This window comes from Paroedura picta, chromosome 12 (assembly GCF_049243985.1).
Source record: "Paroedura picta isolate Pp20150507F chromosome 12, Ppicta_v3.0, whole genome shotgun sequence".
NCBI lineage: Eukaryota > Metazoa > Chordata > Lepidosauria > Squamata > Gekkonidae > Paroedura > Paroedura picta.
Genome location: NC_135380.1, coordinates 38,542,259 through 38,566,933, shown reverse-complemented (window position 1 = coordinate 38,566,933; position 24,675 = coordinate 38,542,259). Strand labels below are relative to the sequence as shown.

Sequence of the window (24,675 nt, the reverse complement as noted above, 5' to 3'; positions counted from 1 at the left end):
TCATTCATTCATTCATTCATTCATTTATTTATTAATTCATTCATATACCATCCTCCCTTTTGGCTCAGGGCAGTTTTTCTGGATGAAACTCAATAGCATGTCCATTCGGAAATATTTTTCCTCTGCTCCTTGACATGGGGAGATTCCAATCAACACTTGTCCTACCTCTGAACATACCAGCCAGAGTTTCTGGTGAAACGTCAGGGACCACAGCCACACAGCCTGGAAAACCCACAATAGTCACATGCCTTTTTGTATCATGGATGCTTCCTTATGAAACCGGCTCCCTGTGGAGCTTAGTTGGGTGTGAAGTCTAGCCTAGGGATGTGCACACAAAAAAAAATCATACAATTTCAGATTTGGATGGAAAGGATTCAGGCTGAATCAGAATAGCACAAATACCCCTTCTTCTTTTCAGATTCAGCTGAATTGATTTGGCCAAATCCCCCAAAAATGGGGGGGGCTGTACACTTATGTCTCCCCTTCCCATGAGGACCCACCAAAAAGCAACTTCCAGGATGGGCCCATTTCCTCCAGGTACTGGAGTGAAGCCACTGACACCCCTCTCGGGCTTTGCAATCTCAGGGCAGTGCACAACCAATTAATAAAACAATGAAAGATGTAAAAATACATAAAACAATCCATTTACAATAAAATTTACAGCTGGGGATTTATTATGCATTCTAGAGTTTTTGATATTTTTAATTGTGACATGACAGATATGGGCTTTAAAGGAATACTGCACCCAATTCTGAAGGACAAGTTCATCCATACCTATGAGGGAACTTCCATATTCAGAGGCAGTATACCCCTGGATCAGAATTGCTGGAGGAAAACCAAGATGGAGGGGACTTTGATCTCACTGCCTAGCTCATTCGCCTTCTTGGGGTTGACCACTGTCGGACACAGGATGCTGAATCAGAAAGCCCTTTGGGTCCAGCAACATAAATCTTCAGTCTTTTGGTTCTTACAGCTGAATTCCACCCAGCTCTCTGCCGCAGTATCCTTTCCAAGCAAGGCTGAACCCCGGCCTCTGTCTCTTTCACATCGACGGAGAGGAGGGGAGGAAAGCTTATTTTCAAGGCTGTTTCCCTCCTGTTTCTTAGTTGTTGTTGTTTTTTAAAAATATATATAAATAAATAAACTTGGCTGGAACATTGCTAGTGCCTCTTCTTTGCTCCCCCACCCTTCCTTCACCTGGACACCCGCCCCAGACATAAATCACTGTCGCTCAGGATAAATGGAGGTCCGTAAGTGCCGCAAACACTTAATGACAACATTCATCAAAAAGTCGAAGTGTTCCATATTGCGGCAGTTGCTGGGGCACCCGTAGCCATACGGAAGCAGCTCTCCTTTCTCTCGCTCTCGCTCTCCCCCACGCACACCCTGGCCGCCACCCCCTCTTTCCCACCACCCCCAGCCTCCCCGGCTCAGCAAATGGCTTTTTCCTTCAGCCTGCCCAGAGGGCTGCCTGCCCACAATTCAATAAAGTTTTGTGGGCTTGGATGACTGGGTAGGCAGCCTTTGGAAAAGGCTATCTGCTGAACCTCCACCATGATAGATCGTGGGGACATCTCCTCCGCTTCCTTCAGGGCCAAAATGGCTTTGCTTTGATGGCTCAGAAGAGATGAGATGGTGAGGGATCCATGACTAGATCTCTTGCTCACTCACACACTTTTGTTTTTATATATATAAATAACAACAATGGGGACTGGACACCAGCCAGGACACCTTGTGCATGGCCACCCAAAGGGCAAATCCCAGCTCTGATAGGAGAGGGAGTGAATCTGCAGACTGCAGGACATCATATCATTGATTTTGCAGCATTTGAAACTAAGATATAGCTGGGAGTCACCCTATGGGTTTAGCTTACAGCAGAATTCTCCAGCATGGCACCTCATGGGCAAATGTGGCACCCATAGACACCTTTCCTGGTGCTCTTTTTGTGTTTTCAAAACTAAGTGGGGTCAGGAGGGGATTTGGCCCATTAAGGTATTTTATTGACTGTATAGAAGAGCCTCTTGTGGCGCAGAGTGGTAAGGCAGCCGTCTGAAAGCTTTGACCATGAGGCTGGGAGTTCGATCCCAGCAGCCGGCTCAAGGTTGACTCAGCCTTCCATCCTTCCGAGGTCAGTAAAATGAGTACCCAGCTTGCTGGGGGGTAAACGGTCATGACTGGGGAAGGCACTGGCAAACCACCCCGTATTGAGTCTGCCAAGAAAACGCTGGAGGGCGTCACCCCAAGGGTCAGACATGACTCGGTGCTTGCACAGGGGATACCTTTACCTTTACCTTTATTGACTGTATATATTAGAAGCATTAAGCAGAGATTCTGCCAGACCTACTGAAGAGTTAATATTAGGGTAACTTCATTTAAAGTTGGTGCCACCTCCTGTCCCAACCATTTTGTGCTTGGGTCCACTTCCTGGGACAACCATGTTGTGCTTGGCTCCACCTCCTAGGGCAACCATTTTGTGGCTGGTTTCCGCTCCTGTGGCAACCATAGTTGTGCCCACTACCTTGTGCCAGAATTCCAGAAGTGCCCACAGGCTTAAAAAGATGGGAGGACTCCTAGCTTAGAGATCCTGGTCAGCTGAACTTTGGTTTCTTTTGTTGGCTTGCAAGCTCTACAGATCATTACCCTGCATGGTGGTTTCTAGGGTATTCTGCCTGTTCTGAACTACATTGGTTGATCCATGGGGCAGATCCCATGGATAGATGGTTTCACCTTCTGACTTTCAAATTCTTACCCAGCCTCCCAGCAGTCTCTGGTTTATGTGGTCAAAGAGGAGAAGGAAGGTACGACAGGAAACAGGAAGGAGGGTGTCCCTTTCTCCAGGGAAATGCATGCATTGAGGAGCTGTGGGCATTCTCATGAAGATGTTCTCCCTGTTCCTTTCTTAAGACTGAGCTCTGCAAGAAGAAAAGATGATAAAAAAGAAGAGCTGTTTTTTTGTACCCTGCTTTTTACTACCTGAAGGTGTTTCAGAGCAGCTTACAATCCCCTACCCTTTCCCTCCCCAAGGCAGACACCCGGTGAGGGAGAAGAAGAAGAAGAAGAAGAAGAAGAAGAAGAAGAAGAAGAAGAAGAAGAAGAAGAAGAAGAAGAAGAAGAAGAAGAAGAAGAAGAAGAAGAAGAAAAGTTGGTTCTTATATGCCGCTTTTCCCTACCAGAAGGAGGCTCAAAGCGGCTTACATTCGCCTTCCCATTCCTCTCCCCACAACAGACACCCTGTGGGGTGGGTGAGGCTGAGAGAGCCCTGATATCACTGCTTGATCAGAACAGTTTTATCAGTGCCATGGCGAGCCCAAGGTCACCCAGCTGGTTGCATGTGGGGGAGTGCAGAATCGAACCTGGCATGCCAGATTAGAAGTCCGCACTCCTAACCACTACACCAAACTGGCTCTCCAGGTGAGACCGTGAGAACTCTGACTGGCCTAAGATCACCCAAGAGGCCTCATGAGTCTCTAAGCTGCTTACAATGTCCTCTTCTTCCTCCACCCACAACAGGCACCCTGTGAGGTAGGTGAGGCTAAGACAGTTCTGAAAGAACTATGACTGGTCCAAGGTCACTCCGCTGACTGCTTGCAGAGGAGTGGGGAATCAAACCTGGTTCTCCAGCTTAGCTGCTACTGCTCTTAACCACGATACTATACTGTCTCTCAAAATGAAACCAATGAAAGACTTCACCCAACACACACCTTGAATTGTGCTACAAAAGCTCCTGTGCGCCAGGCTGCCTAAGAGGTGGCTTCATTTCTGCAGGACAGTATTGACCACCAAGGGGTAATGAAGTGTGTTTCTCCAGGCTAGCTGAAGGGAATGTGGTACTACTGGAAACAAGAGGGAGGGGGTCCCTTTCGCCAGGGAAGTGCATGCATCGGGGAGCTGTTCCTGTTCTTCCAAATCTTGACATGCTGCCACAACGTTGTGTGGTGGTCTTGTGGGGAAAAGGCCCTTACTGCACTGGTGCCACTTGTCAAGGGCAAGGGTGTTTGTTGCCATAAACTGCAAAGCTTTGTGTGTTTATTTTCTGCAAGATCAAGCTGCTCTTTAGAAAGTCACGCTTTTAATTCCTTTTCCTGGGCAGACAGCATGCCTGTTTTGCAAAGCTGGCGTCTCACTTTCCTGATCACTCTCATGCCTGCTTAAAGCTTTTCTTGGATGAAAAAACAAAATCATTTGCTCGTAAGAGCCACTTGCCCCAGCAACAGAAACGCTGTGGGTGTCTTTGCAAATTCTCTTGGCTGGCTCCGTGGAATTTCCACTCCTTGCTCCCAAACCAGGTCCTTCAAACTGCCTGCCTACCCAGTCAAATGCGGAGGTAGTTTTGCCTTTTTAAATGATGCTGACTGACAGATGAACTTGTCAAAGGGAGGCTGAAATTGCACATTCATTTTAAAGTACTTTTGTTGTCGCTCGGGAATCTTTACGCTCTTCAATTACCCATTTGCAAGTTATGCTTTCTTGCTTTAAACATCAACACACCACTTTAACCAATGCTGGGAAAGGCACTTGAACATCTGCCTTCTCTTTGATTCTGGCCAATACCACCCTGTGCAACTCACGTGCAATCCCACAGGCAGGATCTGCCCCCATAACTGTTTCTGAACTCAAACAAGAGAGGACAGTGGAGAAAAGAAGGGTCTGTGAACCTGACAAAATTCCTCTTCTCAAACATAGGGTGCTTTCATGCACACTAAATAACCACCTTGCGGTCTGCTTTCAATGCACTGTGACCAATCTGCACACATGGGATAAGCAGTTTTAATGCACTTTAGAAGGAAATTTTCCTGTTTCACATTGGCCTATTATGCACGGCTACTGAAACGGCGGCACAGAGCAGGCAGAGGAGGAAGAAGCGAAGGAAACCACTTACGCACGGGATGGAACACAACGGCGGCAAAACCCAGAGTATCCGATTATGCACGCGGCTACTCTGGAGCCGCTTCTGGTTGCACCCTGGTCCTGGGAAGCTCCACTTTTTTCTGCATCTCGCTAATGCGGCTTTTTCAGTGGCATATTTTGACTCTGTGCCCGGTTGCTGCCTGCAGCATGCATAATTGGTGATTTTAACCACCGCCATTCCACCCCGAATACAGACCTTCCCCTCTGTGCATAATGGGCCATTGGGAAATCCATCAGCAAAAGCACATTGAAACTGCATTATCCAATGTGTGCAGAATGGGGAAAACCCACTTGCAAACAGTTGCCAAAGTGAATTGAAATGGCATTATTTTGCATGTATGAAAGAAGAAGAAGAGTTGGTTTTTATATGCTGCTTTTCTCTACCTGAAGGAGTCTCAGAGTGGCTTCCAATCGCCTTCCCTTTCCTCTCCCCACAATAGACACCTTGTGAGGAAGGTGAGGCTGAGAGAGCCCTGATATTGCTTCTCTGTCAGAACAGCTTTATCAGTGCTTGGCAAGCCCAAGGTCACCCAGCTGGCTGCATGTATAGAAGGCACCACGAAAAGAAAGGGACGGTTCAAAATTATTGTAACAGAAAACAGAACCTATCCCGGGCTATATTAAACAATTCCACAATAAATACAAATAAACGTTTCTTATCTCTTCTTATATATTTATGTGTATAAGCACAACCAGAACGGCCTCTAGATTACACCGTTTTCAATTTTGTTTTCCTCAGTGGTTGTCCTTCTTTAAATTATATTATATATATGTGGCCTTTGGCTCTCAGGTTTGGGGAGGTCTGTTCAAAAGACTCATGGGGATGAGGGGACTCAAACCTGGCTTGCCAGATTAGAAGTCTGCAATCCTAACCACTACACCAAGTGCCCATATAGATGCAAAGCCTGCACAGATTCACTGGAGTGCAGGGATGGTCCTTGACAATTTCATCAGTGAATCAAGGATTTCTTACAATACTTCTGTACAGGAAGACATTAAAATAGGATAAATGTCTTCCCCCAAAAGTATGCCACTCCATTGAGAAATATTAGGTACAGGCCTAAAACTGTGCTTCAAATAGAATGAATCCGTCCACAGCTGATGGGAAAAATGGGGAATCCACTTTTGTGTTCGTTATGGACTGTGTGATACACTGCAACATGAAGAATGTTGTGCTTCTTAAATTGTACTTCAGCCTTTCACATATGCATGCTAGCAATAAGCAGCAGGATGAAGTATGATGGTCAGCAAGACTGTCACAATCCATTTGAACTCTCTTGAGCTGGAGGAGAATCTCTGGTCTCTTGGCCTGAGCTCATACTGGTGGAATGGTTGAACACGTTCATCACTTTAGGAGGAACTTGCAATATACCCTGGAAGCGGCCCTGAATGGGTCTACTCAACAGCAAGCTCTATGTAATTCAATTAGACTTGCTCACAGGAAAGTGTCCTTAAGGTTGCAGCCTCCCGCATCTCTCAACCCAAACCCAATAACAAAGATCCACAAAACTTCTTTACCCATGGACAATAGCTTCAATGCACTCACAGAGAGCCAGCTTGGTGTTGCAGTTAAGAAGGACAGCCTCCAGTCTGGAGAACTAGGTTTGATTACCCACTCCTCCTCCACGTGCAACCAACGATGTGACCTTGGGCCAGTTGCAGTTCTCTCAGGGCTCTCTCAGCCCCTACAGCATTTCTCAGCCCCACCTCTCAGCTCTCTCAGCCCCAGAGCTCTCTCAGCCTCACTGAGTGACCTTGGGTCAGATGCAGTTCTCTCAGAGCTCTCTCAGCCCCACAATAGTAAGAAAATTGAGAAAGGCTGCTCTGGCATCTGCAGTCTGAAGGATCCAGAAGAAGATGGTGCGAAGGACAAAATGTTTGTTGCAGGAAGAGAAAGGGAAGGCAATTGTAAAGCATTCTAAGACACAAGAGTCCTCTTGGGTGACCTTGGACCAATCACTGTTCTCCCAGAGCTCTCTCAGCCTTACCTACCTCCCAAGATGTCTGTCGTGGGGAGAGGAAGGGAAAGCAATTGGTAGCAGGTTCGAGACTCCTTTGGGGAGTAAAAAAGTGGGCTAAAAAGACCCAGCTCTCCTTTTTCTTCTCCTCCGTACAATCCTATCTTTTATCTAGATTTGCTGATGATGTTCATAACTGGCAAACTGGTGATAATCTGAGCCATGAGGAATTTGGCAGACTCGGATATCTTGTCTGAGCTCAGGGATACGAACTCCAGCACTTTCATGCTATGCAAGGAAGTCGGAGGAAGGAGGAGAAGGACTCTTCTGGGCCATTCTAGTCTTGGAACGGGCTTGGAAAATGCCAGCGCTGCTTGCCAGTTTGGCAGCCGAGGCCTCCAGCACGCCTAGCCTCTTTTCCAATGTCAGCTCAAGCAGGGGAAGCGGTTTTTAATTTCTGCCATGCACGCAGAAAATAAAACCGCGGCAAATTACCCTTTTACTTTCATGAGCGGGAAGATTCTCTCCTAAATGGAAATAAATAAAAGTTTATTGAAATATGAAATCGCAAATAGAAATGGTTGTTTGGGGCCCATTGCAGCAATTAGGCAGGAGGCATTCGTTCTGGTGTTTTTATAAGCAACTAAAAAGATGACTTAGAGTTACGTTGAAATTTATTTACTCTGGGAGAACTTTGCCTGGAAGACGGCATCTGTTTTCCCAAGGAGGCTCTAGGCAGGGGAGGGAGGGAAAGTTGCTAAACTGATTTTCCTAGCCAGATTGAAAAGCTCATGAATAGTTTACCTGTCATGAAGCATCCCTTGGAGATTCTCGGGTCCTTTTTCCACAGCTTAACCCTGAGCAGTGGTTAATTAACATTACAATATCTGTGGGGAAATGCACCATTTCTCAATTCCTGTTAAACAACTTCTGTTCCTAGGGCTGAGCTGATTTCCTTAGTTCTGTCCCTTTATCATCCCCCAATTTCTCCTCACATGGACCGTTTATGCACTGGAGGTTTCATACCAGGCTGCAGGCTGGAGTTTTAGTCGTGGCAGGTTGCCCCACCTCTTCCTGCACCCACACGGGGGAGCATTTGGCCTGGTACACCTCATCCACCCCCCGATTTGTGCTCCTGCAGGAGAGCTGGGGCAGTGAAGTTCCCACTACATAAACAGTCACTGATTGTCACTCTATTTTATTTCTGGTTTATCTCAAGTAATTTATAAAATTCATTTTGACTTTAAAGCATGTCTGATTTGCCACAGCTTTTAGTCCTTTTCATTCATCTGCATCTTTAATTTTGGGGGAATCTTAGCTGCTTATGTATACATGATGGCATACATAATGGAATTCATAAAACACTGCAAAGAAATAGATGTGTCCTTGTACGGACGCATTCAGATTATTTTATGTGTGGTGCTTTACTGAAATCTAGATTCATTTGTGCTTTGGAGAAAAGTATGGAGAAATGAATTTCAATGTGTTGTATGTAAAGATTTTGCAGATACGTGTATCATTCATTCATTCATTCATTTAGTTAGTTATTTATTTATATACTGTCCTCCTTTAAGGCTCTGGAAGGGAAGAAAATCCAAATGAACCAAAACTAATGGAGGTGGTAAAAATTTGTACATGTACTGCACAAAAATTTGAAATAAAAACAATGGAACACCAGAGAAATCCTCTTCTACCTTCCAATTCTGAAAGAAGACAGAATAATTTAGAACTTCAGAGTCCAGGTAGGAATGTAGATGAGAAGAATTTTGGATACAACTGCACAAAGGCTGCTTGGTATTTATTCCTTCTACTACATGTACATTTGGGGCCTTACCAAACATACCACCACACCAATGCCGCTTGTGGGGAAAGCCCTTGAAAATACTCAGATCTAGCTTCGTTGTATGCTCCACTGCTGATTTATATTTGCTGGTTGGAGTATTTGTATTTTTAAGTCTTCTGTGGTTTTTATAGGCTTTGAAGATTCGTAGAATCATAGAGTTGGAAGGGACCTTCAGGAACTCAGTGCTGGAACTCACAACTACCTGCCCATGCACAGTAACCCCAATTTCATGCCCAAGTGTCCCCCCCACCACCACCACCACCAAAAATATCCAGAATCCATCCTTGCCTGGAGGAAATTCACCTACCATCCCACAGTGGTAATCAGCAATTCCCTGAGTATGCAAGGAAGTACCCCATGAGACAAACACTGACAAAATCCATCCTTCCCACCTACTCACAATCTGCCTGTTCATAAAATCAGCATTGCTGTCAGATGATTATCTAGCCTCTGCTTAAAAACTTCCAAAGAAGGGGAACCCACCAGCTCCCAAGAAAGCCTGTTCCAGTGAGGAACCACTCTGTCAGGAACTTTTTCTGGGTATTTAACAAAAAATCCTATTGAATTAATTTCATCCCATTGGTTCTGGTCCATCCCTCCGGGGCAAGAAAGAACAACTCTGCTCCATCCTCTATATGGCAGCCTTTTAAATACTTGAAGATGGTTATCAGATCCCCTCTCAGTCACCTCCTCTCCAGGCTAAACAGACCAAGCTCCCCCAACCTTTCTTTATACGTCTCGGTCTCCAAACCCCTCACCATTCTTGTCGCCCTCCTCTGAACACACTCCAGTTTGTCTACATATTTCTTCAGTCGTGGTGCCCAAAACTGAACACAGTACTCCAAGTGAGGTCTTACCAGGGCAGAGTAGAGTGGTAACATTGCTTGAAGTCCATGCAAAAGCCAGAACAAGTATGTCAATAAATGAAAACTATTAGTAGAGGTGTGAGGCTATTATGGATATGACCAGAATCCATGCCTCCTACTTGTCACATAGATCGGATTTTAACATTGTTCCACCAGGAGATCTTGGGCTTATAAAATAAGGGTTCCCAGCTCTGAAGTGGGAAATACCAGGAAATTTGGGGGTGGGGCTTGGGGAGGGAGGGGTTTGGCAAGGCAAGGGACATCAATAGGGTGTAATGCTAGGGAGTCTTGCCTCGAAAGGTGCCATTTTCTCCAAATGATCAAAGGTAATAGCAGGAGATTTCTAGGTGACATCTAGGCTGTAGCAATTCTAACCAAAATATGGTGCTCCTGTCCATTATGGACAAGGAGCAAGCACATTAAGACTGTTCCCAAAGTGTGGAGTTGTCTAAACTGCTCCTGTCACAATCAGTGTATAGAAGAAGAGGAGAAGAAGAGTTGGTTCTTATATGTCGAAGGAGGCTCAAAGCGGCTTACAGTCGCCTTCCCATTCCTCTCCCCACAACAGACACCCTGTGAGGTGGGTGAGGCTGAGAGAGCCCTGATATCACTGCTCGGTCAGAACAGTTTTATCAGTGCTGTGGTGAGCCCAAGGTCACCCAGCTGGCTGCATGTGAGGGAGTGCAGAATCGAACTTGGCATGCCAGATTAGAAGTCTGCTCTCCTAACCACTATTCCAAACTGGCTCTCTAGAGCTGAAGACCATAAGGAATGGAGCTGTCTAAGTTATGGAACTCTTGGCCTCTGGAGGCTTTACAGATAAGGGCAAAAGGCCAGAAAGGTGATGGAAATAGCAAAGCAGGGGAGGGGCTACCATCTTTGTACAATGCTTTCCCTTTAGTGGAAGAGCTGGTTTTTTGTACTCCCCTTTTTACCCCCTGAAGGACTCTCAAGGTGACTGACAATCGACTCTCTTCCTCTCCCCACAACAGACACCCTGTAAGGTAGGTGGGGCTGAGAGAGAACCTGGGAGAACTGTGACTGGCCCAAGGTCATCCAGCTGGCTGCCTGTGGGGGAGGAGTGGGGAATCAAGCCTGGTTCTCCAGCTTAGTGATTGCCGGACTTAACCAGCGCACCAAGCTGGGTCTCAAACAGAGATTGTAAACTCTCCTAAGCATGGCCAAAGGAATGGGTTTTGTTTATTTGTTTGGGGGTATTGGGCTTGTTTGTTTTTGCATGTCAACAGCCTAAAACTGCATGTGCTATAAAATCTAGTGTAATTCAGACACTTTTCACGATTTGTGAATGCGCCCTGGATAATCCACTACTCTTACATACTACTTCCCTGCACAGGAATGTAGTATGAGTGCACACAACTGTAACTATGTTTTTTCTGGATTTACATATTCTAATTCTAGCAATGGCCAAGACATTAACATTAATACAGAAACAACTGGGGCTGGGACATTGTGGGGATGGACCTGAATCTGAGCCTGCTTCCCACGCCGAGAAGCCACACCTCCTCATACGAAACTGACTTGTACTGTGATCGACCCATTCATCCACCCAGCTTGCTATGGTCTCTTCTGCCTAGCAATGGCGCTCCAACAGGAAGAAGAAGAAGAAGAAGAAGAAGAAGAAGAAGAAGAAGAAGAAGAAGAAGAAGAAGAAGAAGAAGAAGAAGAAGAAGAAGAAGAAGAAGAAGAAGAAGAAGAGTTGGTTCTTATATGCCGCTTTTCCCTACCCAAAGGAGGCTCAAAGCGGCTTACAGTCACCTTCCTATTCCTCTCCCCACAACAGATACCCTGTGAGGTGGGTGAGACTGAGAGAGCCATGTGGGGGAGCGCAGAATCGAACCTGGCATGCCAGATTAGAAGTCTGCATTCCTAACCACTACACCAAACTGGCTCTCAGGATAGAAGCTCTCATTTTGCTGGAGAAACCAGGAACTGAACGGGGGATGTTCTGCATGGAAAGCCAGGGATCTACCGTGTGCCCTTCCAGACCGCGCTGCTCAAAGCTATCTTTTTCAAGTTGAGAGGAGGGGAGGCGGAACTGGAGGCAGACCAGCCAAAGAGGTGTGAGAGAGGGAAGAATGAAAGGAAGTGGGACACACACACACACACACACTAGTCCCAGTTTGCTTTTGCCTGCACACAATACGAACAAAGCTCCGATCAACAGATCGATTGACGTGAGCTTTTTTTGTCTTGCCGCCTCCAAGCCCTGCTCCGGTTATGCACACCTCTCTTGCCTGAGTGCTCATTATCTGCTTCGTGCAATTATGTTGTGAAATGACTGCCAGGGTGGGGGAACATATATATATATATATATATATATATATATATATATATATATATATATATATATATATATATATATATATATATATATATATATATATATATATATATATATATATATATATATATATATATATATATATATATATATATATATATATATATATATATATATATATATATATATATATATATATATATATATATATATATATATATATATATATATATATATATATATATATATATATATATCTTCCTTTCTAGCCTCTCTCCATACAAACTCCAAACAAACAGCCTTTCAGACTCAATAATATTTCAGGAGCCATTAATCACTGGCACTGCCTTGTTTGCTGAACCAGGTGACTACAAATTAATAAAAGGAAGGTGAAAAAAGAAAGCAGAGCGGGCAGAAATCAAGGCAGATAAGAAAGTCCCATTCCCTGCCTCCCCCCCCCCCCCGTCCCAGAAGTTAATACGCATACAGCTACTTTGAAAATTATACACAGCTGTTTTCTACCAAGCTGGGGCTGCCTTGCCCAATATCAGTACCAGGAAACTTTATTGTACTACACCATAGGCCAGCCTTTCTCAACTTTTTTACTGTTGAGAAACCCCTGAAATATTCTTCAGGCTTCGAGAAACCTCAGAAGAGGCACAATGGAGCAGAATATGGTTGGGAAGCAGAGCTGTGGACACACCCACCCAAGGCGTGGACACGCCCACCCTTTTCCACACCCTCCAGGGCCATCATTGGCCATTGTGGGAGGGGGAGAAATGAGTCGACATGACCATATATGGTTATATCATATGATAAATGTTTAACAGATTTTAAAAAATCTATTTTAAATAATTAACTCCCATCCATTCAGGAAACCCTTCCAGGGTCATCAAGAAACCCCACGTTTTTTGATGACCCTGGCTGTGAAAGCCTACCATAGGCCATCATGAGAAATAAGTTCAAGGCAATCGTAAGGTTAGGATTTAAAATAGTATGATTATCAGCTGAAACAGAATAAAACTTACTTTAGTCATACATGCTGCGTGTCAGCTGTTTAAAAAGGCCACGGCATCGTTTTTGCAGCCAGTGCAAAGGTAGCAACCCTTTGTGTCACATGCAGATGCGTGACCGAGAGCAAATATCTTAATTTGTCATGAGCTGAAGATAAATAGAGGTGAGGACTTACCCACGGCTGCCATTGATGCAGCAGGGGAGTGGGGAAGGGGAAAACACAGTCAGGGGAACCCAGGGTCCATGCACAGCGATCACAGTGCCCTGGGATTGACTGGGCCAGTGGGAGCAGTGGCACTCTTAAGGCACCATGTGCTTGGCCCAGTCTCTTTGCTGGGGCAGTGCTCAAGCAGTTTCCCACCCTCCCTCCCACAGGAGAAGGCATAGCAGTAGTTGGCTGGTTGTATTACGCCACAGTGGGGATTATGTTTTATGTTATTGGTTAGTAGGTGCAATTGTTATATATTTCATCACAGCTGGTGGGTTGGTGGGGGACAGAGCCTGTTTGCAGGGGAGCTTGTCCTGCGAGGCAAACTCCCCAATTAAGGAACCTCATTAAAGAGGTGGCGGGCTTTGAGTGGGCCGACCTGGAGGGGGAGATATGGAGCTCACAGGGCCAGGTGGCCAGGGATGGGACTAGAGGAGGTTTGTGCCCCCTCTGGCATCGCAGCTAAAATACTTCTCTGGTTAGGAGCTACAGCAGCAGAAGGAACCCGCATTCCTGGCTGAGAACCGGTGCAGGTTGAAAGGAAGCCACTGTAGGTTGGGGACTGTGTGGGAGGGGGGGCTCCCAATCCCCTGCCAGGCCAACACTGCTGAGTGTTAGGGTTAATAAAAGCTATGGCGTTTGTCATAAGCCAACCTAACATGTCCGAGCATTAAGCCCCAACTGTCATTTTGAAAGTCAATGCCCCTGAAATCAGTTTATTTAGAAATTTCATCCCAGAAACTGTGTAAAGTGAGCAGTCCAATAGATACTGCCAAAGATCTTCAGCTATTACATTCCCGCATATACAGTGACATTGTAAGAGAGGAATTTGGGTCAAAACAGATGAAGGAAGCATCTTGCCTGGTATGGTCTCCTATGAGTTTTGGTGGCTCTCCAGTCAGAAGATGCATCGGCGCCCATGATTCCCCTCCCTCCCACCCCCAAGCCCAAACCCACCAAATAGCAGCTCCCATCCCTAAATGAATGTTCCACCATCAAGGAGATACCCTCAGAGGGAGGGCAGGAAGCAACCAAACACAAACCCCCTGCCTGAAACTAACTCTGGCCTGGAAGAGTGTTCTTATTCCACTGATGTTCTGACCTGGGTAGCCCAGGCAAACCTGATTCCATTAGATCTTGGAAGCTAAGCAAGGCCAAACCTGGCTAGTCTTTAGATGGGAGTCCTCCAAGGAATTTGGAAGCTAAACTCTTGGAATAGTTATGGGAAACTAATCCGGGCTAACCCTGGCTAGTCTTTGGCTAGGAGACCTCCAAGGATTTTGGAAGCTACGATCTCGGACTGGATCTTAGCACCTAATCAGTGCTGACTGGCAAGTAGTTAGATGGGAGATCTCCAGGGCTTTAGGTGGTAACACTCTGGGTCATGACATGGAGGCAGGAAAAGACAAACCATCCCTGAACATCCCTTGCCTGCCTTCCAGACAATCCTCAGATCTCCTGGCTGCACTGCACATGCCGCAGGATAAATAAATTTCCACTGAGCCTAAACTCTTAGCCTTTTTGGAAGCTCTTCATTGTTTTACCAGCTTCCCTGTGAGAGTTTGTTGGAAAGTGGCACACAAATGGCATCAGGGTACAAAATGTGTTGTGCAAACCAACAGTTGGAGAGAACAGAAACAGGGCAAGAGGTTTTGTGTGTCTCTGTGTGTAGGGATGCCAGTCCCCAGGTAGAACCTTGGTTTTACAGCTCATCTCCAGGCAACAGAGATCAGCTCCCATGGAGAAAGGGGCTGCTTTGGAGGGGGGACTCCATAGTATTGTACTCCACTGAGGTCCCTCCCCATCCCTAATCCTGCCCACTCCCGGCTCCACCCCCAAAGTCTCCAGGTATTTCCCAACCCAGAGCTGGCAACCCTAAGTGTGTGTGTGTCTGTGTGGGTGTGTGCAAGAGACAGAGAGAGTAAAGGATAGGAAGCACTAGCGAGAGACAATGGCCGCCCTGCGGAGAAGCCATGACTTTAATCTCGTTACGGAGTTCCGTTCAGGAGTTTGATACACCCCTGAGGACAGATTGACATTTTGATGCTCCTAGTTAGGAAAAGAACTCCAACTCGGGAAGCTGCCATTAACAAGCAAATAAATTTATGGTTGGCTGGCCCCCAAATGAATTGTGCTGTTTTGTCGAGCCCACTATGGCAGTGATCTATCAGAGCGGGGCGAGAGCTGCTCTTCAAGCACACTCTTCTTCCCTGCTAGGAAACGTCATTCCCAAAATGGGACCAGAAGGAGGAAGGAGGGGAGGGGAGGCAAAGAAACTGAATCACTGCATGACAGTTGCTGCCAGAGAAGGGGAGGAGGGAAGGGCAAGACAGTCTTTGTGGGAGCAGAACATGAGCAGAACATGACTGTTTACGCACTGGGAACTTTACTGCCCCACCTCCCGTGCAGGAGCACAAATTAGAGGTGGATGAGGCGCACCAGGTCAAATGCTCCCCCGTGTAGGTGCAGGAAGAGGTGGGGCAACCTGCCATGACTAAATCTCCAGCCTGCAGCCTGGCATGAATCCTCCAGTGCATAAACGGTCCATGTGAAGAAGAGGAAGACAAAGATGATGATGAAGAAGAAGAAGATGATGATGATGATGAAGAGCTGCTGTATTTATGCCCTGCTTTTCACTACCCGAAGAAGTCCTAAAGCAGCTTGCAAACACCTTCCCATGCCTCTCCCCACAACAGAAACTGTGAGGAAGGTGGGAACAACAGAGTTCTAATCTAGAGAACCGGGTTTATTTTATTTATTTATTGAATTTCTATACTGCCCTCCTATAAGGCTGAGGGCGGTTTACATAAAACATCATGAACATACATAGAAATCTAGTGACAGTGGCTCCAAAATTGAACATAACAAATTATAACAAGATACTATAACAGAATCACAGTGTGACAACAACACCCAGCTTTTAACAGGAACCCATGAGAGATCAGCATGGCTCAGATCATGGAGGAGGTGTTTGGGGGACCAACAGATGTGTCGTCCAGCCTCAACCAAATGTCTGGTGGAGGAGCTCCCTTTTACATGCCTTTCAGAATTATGGTAGATCAGAAAGGGGCCTCATCTCCTTGGGGAGCTTATTCCACCAGGTGTGGGACAGGACCAAGAAGGCTCTGGCCCTAGTTGAGGTCCGGCGTGCTTCTTTGGGGCCAGGGCTCACTAGTCAGTTGTCGGTGGCAAAGTGTAGGGCTCTTTGGGGGGTAAAGGCAGGGAGATGGTCTCTCAGGTACACTGGGCCCAGACCGTGTATGACCTTGAAGATGATTACCAAAACCTTAAGCCTGATCTGGAATTCAACCGGGAGCCAGCAGAGTTGTCGAAGTACAGACCAGATGTGGGATCTCCATGGTGTGCCTGTGAGGATCCTGGCCACAGCATTTTGAACCAGCTGCACTTTCCAGATCAATGGTTAAGGGCAGGCCAGCACAGGACAAGTTCCAGAAGTCTAGTTTAGAGGTCACTGTTGCATCCAGGGCCAAGTAGGGTGCTAGTAGGTGGTAAAAGGCTTCATACCCAGGTTTCTGGTGGAGAGACCTACCAATGGCTTCACTCCATCCTGGTTGGGTAGGCAGACTTCCTCATTTGATCACTTCCTACCCAGCCATAGGGCCTCTGTCTTTGAAGGGTTGAGCTTCAGATAACTCCGTTTGAACCACCTCATCACCACTTCCAGGCATCTGGATTCTGGAGGAGAATCAGGGTGGTCATCCATCAGGAGGAAGAGCTGGGTGTCATCTGCATATTGGTGGCAACCCAGCCCAAACCTCCGCACCAGTTAAGCAAGAGGATGCATGAAGATGTTAAATAAGATAGGAGAGAGGACTGCTCCCTTTGGGACTTCACATGTGAGCTGATGACGGCTAGAAACTCTCTCTCCTATTGCTACCCCTGTCCACAACCCTGGAAGAAGGAGATCAGCCCTTTGAGGGCTGTCCCCCATACCCTGGCATCGGCAAGGTGGTGAGCTAATTGCTCATTATCAACAATGCCAAACCCTGATGACATATCTAATACTACAAGCAGTGCTGACCTGCCTCGGTCCACCTGGTGGCGGGAGACATCCATCAGGGCAACTAGTGCTGTCTCTACCCCATGGGCAGACTGGAAGCCCAAATGAAATAGGTCAAGGGCTGAAGTTTCCTCCAGGAATTCTGATATTTGGTCCTCAGCAGCCATTTTAACCAACTTTCTCAGAAACGCTAAGTGCAAGACAGGGCAATAGTTGTCAGGCTCCTGTGTGTCCAGAGATGGTTTTGTCAGTAATGGGTACACCACTGCCTCTTTTAGTCCTTCTGAGAATTCTCCCATTGACAGAGAGAGGTTATTTCTCAGCGAGGGGCCCCTATTCTTATGGCCATTGTTTTTAGGAGCCACAATGGGTCTAATGGGCAAGTGGTTGGCTTCGTTGCTGTTAGCATCCTGTCCACTTCAGCTAATGAGAGTCATCTGAAGTAACTCAAAATTCTCTCCAATGCACCGTCCCTGCTCTCCATGTCCTACTCATAAATGCTCCAGGGATTGCCAGGGGCTTTCTGAAACCTTTGAAAGAAGCAGATATCAGTCTGCTCCAACAGAATACCAGAGCTAGAAGGCAACATCAGGGGAAGTCCACTGTTGACCCTCCAAAGCAGCAGGTTGGTCGATGTGTGAAAGGGCAAGCTGGGTTAGATGGACCACTGGTCTGACCTCTTACAATCTTCCTTAGATGATAGGAATGTCGCCAGATCTAGTCCTGTTTCCAACTCTGTGGGATCGTGATATGAGGAATGTTGGTGAAGATATTCCTGGATGAAAACTCTTCTTTTGGTCCCTTTTTTGTTTGGTGTCAGGTTTCGTTTGGGAACCAAGACAGCTCTAGTTGTACAGGTGGGCAATCTCTGTTTATTGCTTGATAAAAGCAATCCATCTTTGCTTTGGAACTGTCAGCTGTTTCTGACAAGGCTGATCACTCAATGTTCTTTATACTACTTAGAGTAAGGAGTAAGGAGTAAGCCTTTATTGGGTCCTGTCTCTTTTTGGGTCAACTTGGATGTGTTCCCAGTCCAAGGCTTCAGGCTGCCAAATCTCTTAGAACTGTGGGTGTTGACAGAGATTAAATATGCTAGGAGGAAAAGCTGATGAAAAGAATAAAATAGCTTCATTTTGAAGATAAACAAACTCTTTATAAATGGAGGAGAAAGAGAGAGAGATCTAACTAACTGTTTAGCTGTTCCATTGAGCATTTATTCTATCAAGCTGGGAGGAAGTATCCAGTGAGCCAGTCAGGAAACAGAGAGGATTATTTTTTTAAAAGCATCGGGAAGTTCCTAATCTAAACAGGATAGCTACATATCTCCTCCAACGCTCCCTGTAGGATATTCTTTATATGCTGTTGAATTCTGCACACTATAGATCCTGCATATTCCAAATGTGGGAGTCTTTCTGCAGGCAACCCCTTCCACCACTGCCGCTTCATAAACCAAGGAAAAGGAGATGCGGGGGGGGGGGGCACCATCACCAGCAATAAGGCGAAATTACTTCTGGATCACCATGTAGGGGCAATATGCTAGCATTTGCCCATACCTCGATGACATGGATACCCAACATGGTGGCCGTGGACACCATAGTATCCACTGACACTTTTCCTGGTGAGCACCAAGTGTTTTATGAATGTGGGCAGGGCCCAGTAGGGTTTTTGCACAGCAAGGCTTCTGAATGGCCTTTGTAGATTCGATTGGTCTGGAACTTTTTAGTTTAGAAAAGAGATCACTAAGGGGAAGGAACAGGTCTAAATTGGACAGGGGGAGTGGCTAGAGTTGACAAAGAGAACTTTTCCTTCTTCTCCCCAAATCCAAAGTAGCCAATGGGCAACAGATTCAGGGTGAGACCAAGACATATGAGGAAAGGTTGGGGGAGCTTGGTCTGTTTAGCCTGGAGAGGAGGCGACTGAGAGGGGATCTGATAACCATCTTCAAGTATTTAAAAGAGGATGGAGCAGAGTTGTTCTCTCTTGCCCCGGAGGGACAGACCAGCTCCAATGGGATGAAATTAATGCAAAAGAAATTCCATCGAAATAGCCATCTGATGAAGAGGCTGATTCTGCGAAGATTCAAGGGGATGGCAGGTTACAGTAGATGAGCGATAGGGATGTGAGTGTCCTGCCTAGTGCAGGCGGTTGGACTAGATGATCCAGGAGGTCCCTCCCAACTCTATGATTCTATGAGGTCTTTTGTGGTTTCTGTGCCTGGGAGGGGGTAGAGCCTGAATGCCTGTTCCCACCTTAATCTGCCTCTTGTCCACCCCCGGTCCTTCTCAAACCTGCCTGTTAATGCAGGTGGTTACATCACTTACGGTGACACGTCCAGTTCAACCCATCTCTTCTGTCCTTGGAACACTCTGCTGCTGTCAGTTGTCAGCTGTGAGTTCCTCAGAATTATGCTACACCAAAGGTCCCTAAATGGCATGCTTGGAGGTGGGAAGCAAAGTGCTAATAACATGCAAAGCAGTGCGCGGACAGACCAATGAGAGGGGGAGACATTAACTTATCGCCTTTCCACTTCGGCTCTCCTCCAAGGATCTGTATGCAGTTATCTCATTTGATCTGATGTGATCGGCCAGGCTGAGAGACCATGAGAAAGCCCATTAGCATTTGGTCTCCTGCATCAGACTGCAAGTGTGACTGTGGACTCTCCCATAGAAAACTAGCATGTCAAGGGCTGAGCCTCAGTGCTTCCTGACTTGCTCGTTTTCTGTGTGCAGAGCCTTGTAGGAAGGAACATTCAGTCTGCACTTTGTTCCAATTGAATCTCTGCCTTCACCAAAGATGCCCAATGGATTTTATGGCCAGTTTGGGATTTGAATTTAGGTGGTGAACAATCTGAAGTCATGAACATTTTGTTGAATACCTTTTCATTTTTTCACAGAAATGTGGGTGCGTGTTTTTAAAGGAAATGAGAACAATGCTTGCTTTCTTTATCAAAATGGAGCTTTGCTTCCTACCAGTATCTGAGATGGATTACACGTTACAGCACGCAAAATTGTACTGTTTATGAAAACGGAGGGTGTAAATAACTTCGTTTTAGTCAAACGATAATCACAGACATACTCAGGGATACAGCTGTAATTTGCTAAGGTACCTACGTATATAATATCTTAGCATTTGCAAATTTGGAGGGGGGAGGAGATTGGAGGAAAACGAAATGCTGGGAAAGGAAACCATCCAACCTTGTAGTAAAAAGAAGGTTTCCTTAGCTCAATTTAGGTATAGTCCACACATCTCTGCATTATCACACAGGGAATAAAAGCTCAGATAATATCCCTGTAACGTTGGAAATCCGGAACAAATTTAGCACAAGCAAAAGGAAATCATTCATTGGATGGTATACTGCTAATGTTTGGCATTCACAACATAATATCATAATGGCTACTGGCTTAGATGAAGTAGGTAAATTCATGGAGGGAGGACAGCTGCATCAACAATCACTGACCCTGACAGCAAAATGAAACCATCATCCCTGATACCTCCATATATTCAGAAAGAAAGAAACACCATTTATTTGAAGGGCTCTTGAATTTTCCTTACTTGTGGGCTTCCTGGAGGCATCTGGCTGGCCACTCTAGGAGACAGTACGTTAAACGTTGTGGTCTGATCTAGCTGTTATAAGGTAATGTTCCTCGTAGCAGCAGTATATTTGTCAATTCAGTGAACTATAATGACGTTACCTGTGGACTGGAAGGAAGCTCAAGATGGACGCCGTTTTCCTAACCCAGACAGGAGAGGCTGGGCTGGTGGCAGCAACGGGTGAAGCACTACAAGAGGAAGAAAAAGAGAAAGTTGTCCAGCCTCTGGGAAACTTTGTTCCTTCTGTAAGCAGCCAAGTTCTGCTTGTGTACTTGCATCCTGCTGAGAGAGCTTATTGCTTTCCAAACACACACATACCCTCCTTAACATTCTCCTCGATATATGGGAGGAAATTAAGCTGGACAGTATTAAGTAACAGACCTTCACTTGCTTGATTTTCAAGGGCCTCCATATCTCCCGCCGGCAGTTCCAGCATCTTGTGACTCCTTCAAAGAGCTGCTCTCCGGGAAGGCTGAGGCGTCCTTTCCTTCCCTCTTATCGGTATCCCTCAGCCGGGCTCATTTGCCTAATGGCGGCTCTGTATCGGCCACCAGACGCTCCGTGTACCTGAAGAAAAAGGCCGGGGGTGACCTCTTCAAACAGAACTGCCTTTTCCCCCAGGGTAGAGCACCAGAATCTTTCTGGCATCTCCCCCTCCCCCCAGACACACACATTCTCTCACCTGCAAGGACAAACCACTTGCTTTTTTTGTAGGGTAGAAGAAGGGAGGGAGCCTGAAATGAAAACCATTCTTCCAAACTCTTGGCCTCGATAGCAATACTGCAGGAGTCAAACAGTGGCAGGAGGTGATCCCTCATTACAGCTGCAAGTCGGGCGTGTCAGTGTCTACGCCAGGGGTAGTCAGACTGCGGCCCTCCAGATGTCCATGGACTACAATTCCCAGGAGCCCCCTGCCAGCAAATGCTGGCAGGGGGCTCCTGGGAATTGTAGTCCATGGACATCTGGAGGGCCGCAGTTTGACTACCCCTGGTCTACGCCATTCGAGTGGGACGCCATGTTGGTCTGAAGCAACAGGACAAAGCCTGAGTCTGGTTGGACCTTTAAGGCCAACACAGTTTTATTTAAGTTGTAAGCTTTTGTGTGCCCAGCACACACTGTCAGACAATGCAATGGGCGTTATGAGACCACATATGTATAAGGAGAGAGTGGGTCATGGATCAGTACACAGCATCATGATGTTTCCCAGATACAAGGGTATATCCGAAATAACACATTAAGTTTATCAGGTCATCATTTTTTGGGTTCGATTCTGGGGGAACAAACATAATGAGGGAAATAAACTTTTTCAAGATTAAGGATTAATTAAGGATTAATAGACATGGGCATTCCCAATTGTGGAATGGACTCTCAGGTTCCACCACTGGGAAGGCATCTGCCCATTAAACTTTAATCTTGACAATTTTATTTCCTTTATTGATAAACTTAGCTTGTTGTTTCTGTAAGGTGAACCTCTTCATGATCCATGATCTGCTTGTATGTGATTTTGTGATTTCCATTTCATTGCCTAACAAAGTGCCCTGTGCACATGCAAGCTTATACCTTGAATAAAACTTAGTTGGTCTTAAAGATGCCACTGGAGTCCAGTTTTGCTCAGTTCCGATACCAAATATCTACATTCTAGGAAGAGAAACACCCAGATTCTGCAGCCAACATAATGTCTTAGCCATATTCATTATGAGGCACTGAAGTCTTATGAGAACAGTAGAAGTCAGATGATAGCCTGATCTTGTCAGCTTCCGGAAATTAAGCCATATTGGCCCCGGTTAGCACTCGAATGGGAGATCACCAGGGAAGCATTCGCTGGCAGGGGCTCATGGTAATTGTAGTCCATGGACATCTGGAGGGCCACAGTTTGACCATCCCTGGTCTAACTCAATGGCATCTGCTCTACCTGGCAGTATCTCTCCAGTGTCTCAGGCAGGCCTGATAGAGACAAGTTCCTTGCTGCTGAACTATGACTTATTCTCATTTGTTTTGCACTAAATATATCTATGGTCTGGTTCATGAATTTCCCAACCCAGAGCTGGCAACCCTAAATGGACCCTTGAACTGAGACCCTGGAGATCTGGCTGGGTGGTTTAACCCTAACAACCCCTCTGGCAGAACCAATGCACAGGAGAGAATTGTCAGCACATCAAATGAGAGAGCATTGTCAGCACATCAAATGAGAGAGCATTGTCAGCACATCAAAGAAGGGTTAAGAGATGCTATCAAATTCCACAACCTTGCTGGTCCCATTCAGTCATTCCTCACTGTGATTTGGCTTCTGTCTGGACACTTTCACATCATTGTGTTCCCTTGTGCTGAATATTCACCATAAAGTAGTAGTAGTAGTAGTAGTAGTAGTAGTAGTAGTAGTAGTAGTAGTAGTAGTAGTAGTTGTTGTTGTTGTTGTTGTTGTTGTTGTTGTTGTTTTGCCCTCCAGGTTATTGCTTTGAAGCTTTGTAAACATTTTGATTGAGAGGAGACAGTCTATCTAGAAATGTCTCCATTCATAAACAAGCATGAACCTCCATGAACAATGTTAGAGTAGCTGGAAAGCTCATAATGGGCACCCTGCCAGGATCTTGAGTTCATGAACCTCAAATCAGGGCAAAATTAGAGATGAATTTCAGGACTTTCCTCCCCTTCTGGGTGTGGTCATGCTACTGCCCTAGCTGGCCTCAAGTTGAAATACTCTTGTTGTAGAGAAGAAATGAAGAGCTAGTCTTTTCATGCCCTGCCTTTCACTGCCCAAGGAAGTCCCAAAGCAGCTTGCAAACACCTTTCCTTTCCCCACAACAGACACCCTGTGAAGTAAATGGAGCTGAGAGAGCTCTACAAGAGCTGCTTGACAAGAGCAGCTCTAAAAGAACTGAGACTAGCCCAGCTGTCTGGCTGCAGAGGAATGGGGAATCAAACCCAGTTCTCCAGATTAGAAACTGCCTTTTTTTAGCACCACACAGGCTCTCACTTTCTAAGGATATTCAGGCACCAGCAGATCACCCTTTTGTCCACGTTATCCATGTCAATGATACACATCTATATTACAAAATATAAGCAAACACATATAAACAAACCAACTAGCAGAACAGGCCACAAAAATGAGCGGACCAATTTTTTAAAAACAATTCCTTCCTCAAGACAGGGGCTGGACTATTGTACGGAATAATGAGATGTCAGAAGGGGGGGGGGCTTGAGTCAGTGAGAACGTATCTGCTTTGGGAGCAGATGTCCCTAGGTTCACTCCCCAGCATCTTCACATTTTTAAAACCTTTGAAAGACTGGTGCTGATCCGGGTGGCCCAGGCGAGCCCAATCTCATCGGAACTCAGAAGCTAAGTAGGATCAGCCCTGGATAGTGCACATGTGGGAGACCACCGAAGACGTCCGGGGTTGCTACGCAGAGGCAGGCAATGGCAACATACTTCTGCCTGTCTCTTTGCCTTGAAAGCCGCCTGTGGGTCGACAGCACTTTGAACCACCCAGGTGAACCACTTCTGCCTGGGCCCTGAGAGCCACTGCTTATGACTCACTGTGACAGACGGACGGACTGGTTCAGCACGAGTGAACTTCATGTGTTCATCGGAAAGAAGAGCCTTCCGCTCAGTCACGTTTTTCTTCCTGCGCTTCCGAGGATCCGGGACCATGCCGGCTAAAACGGGAAACAGTGAAGAATTGCTAGAACTGAACCCACGAGCTACGGAGCTGTAGTGGCGGCTTGCTCGAGACGTGCACCCATCATGCATCACCCAAATTTAATTAGAAACACTTACACATCTATCAGTGTATCTGATACGGACAGGTCTATTCAAATACATTTGCTTAGCGGTTCCCACTGTTCTCGAATTACCTAGGGCTAGTCTTGTGCAGTGGAGTTCTCATGCCCCCTGCTGGAAGCTGGTCTCTGAAAGACGCTCCTCAGTCCACTGCTGGTTTTGCAGAGCCAGGAGATGAGAAAAGAA

At 46.2% G+C, this 24,675-nt stretch overlaps 1 long non-coding RNA gene across 1 annotated transcript; it reads right to left on the bottom strand.

Moving 5' to 3' along the window:
• Nucleotides 1-2,714: 2,714 nt before the first annotated feature.
• On the bottom strand, nt 2,715-21,269 carry LOC143822138 (uncharacterized). Its single transcript, XR_013226058.1, has 3 exons — nt 21,093-21,269; nt 20,813-20,899; nt 2,715-2,912 (listed from the first exon to the last, which is right to left on the bottom strand). It is a non-coding gene; the product is annotated as an uncharacterized LOC143822138 (long non-coding RNA).
• Between the last annotated feature and the right edge of the window lie 3,406 nt (nt 21,270-24,675).